Genomic DNA, 1,104 nt, shown 5'->3' with positions numbered 1-1,104 from the left:
ACTGCTGTAGTTAAAGAAATCACAATAAAATTTATCATTTTAACTTATTTTCCTATGTTTTTCATTGTAGTAAGTACTTTCATATTGCTGTTTTATACATATATGGTGTTATATATATATGTATATATATGCATATATATGTATGTATATATATATATGTGTGTGTGTATATATGTGTGTGTGTATATATACATATATATATACACACACACATATATACACATATCAGAACTTTTAAATCATGCAGAACTTAAATGTATCTCCACTAAATATCTCACACTTGTTGTTTTCTCATAGTTCAACTTTATATATTTGTGAATTTAATTAGTTTAGGAATTTTACAGTATTAGTACTTTTAAGGCTGGGCTTGTAAGCTGCCCTGTGTGTGTACTGGGAACAGGGCTCATTTAAGACTGGTTTTCCAAAGGAGGAGTTAAGGGAAGGACTGAAGGAGCTGAAGGGCTTGCAACCCCATAGAAGGAACAATATGAACTAAGTAGTACCCTCAAGCTCCTAGGGACTAAACCACCAACCAAAGAGTACACATGATGGGACTCATATAATTGTGTATGCATGCTTTCATGCTTGTATAGAAAATGTGACACAAGGCACATGACATGTACTAGAGTATGCTTGTGGAGGTCAGAGTAAAACCTGTATGTACATTTGGGAGTCAGCATGCTCCTTTCACCATGTAGATCCCTAGATGTTCTTCAGTTCACCAATATTGACAACAAATGTCCTCACCTTGCCCTTATTTTTTAAAAAGGACCTCTTCACTCAAAATCCATATTTTCATGATTAAATTTGGGCATTTGTGCTTTCAATTAATTTCCATTTTCTACCACTGTCCTACATACAGCCCCAGCACATTTCAAGGGAAACTTTTTCATCCTTTCATTTTCTATGTTCACATACAATATGGTTTAATTCTATTATTTTTAAAAAATAAATTGAGACTATCTGTCCTTTGACTATAGAATATATTCCATTGAAATGTAATCACTGGTGTAGAAGGACACACTATTGACATTTGTTTGTTTTATTTTCCTCCAGGTATTGTGGGTCTTGCTCCTCTCTTCCTGCTTTCCTCTGAATTTCATT

The sequence above is a fragment of the Mastomys coucha genome, chromosome X (genome assembly GCF_008632895.1).
Source record: "Mastomys coucha isolate ucsf_1 chromosome X, UCSF_Mcou_1, whole genome shotgun sequence".
Taxonomy (NCBI): Eukaryota; Metazoa; Chordata; class Mammalia; order Rodentia; family Muridae; genus Mastomys; species Mastomys coucha.
The sequence above is the reverse complement of the archived record's forward strand: the minus strand, read 5'-3'. Positions refer to the sequence as shown.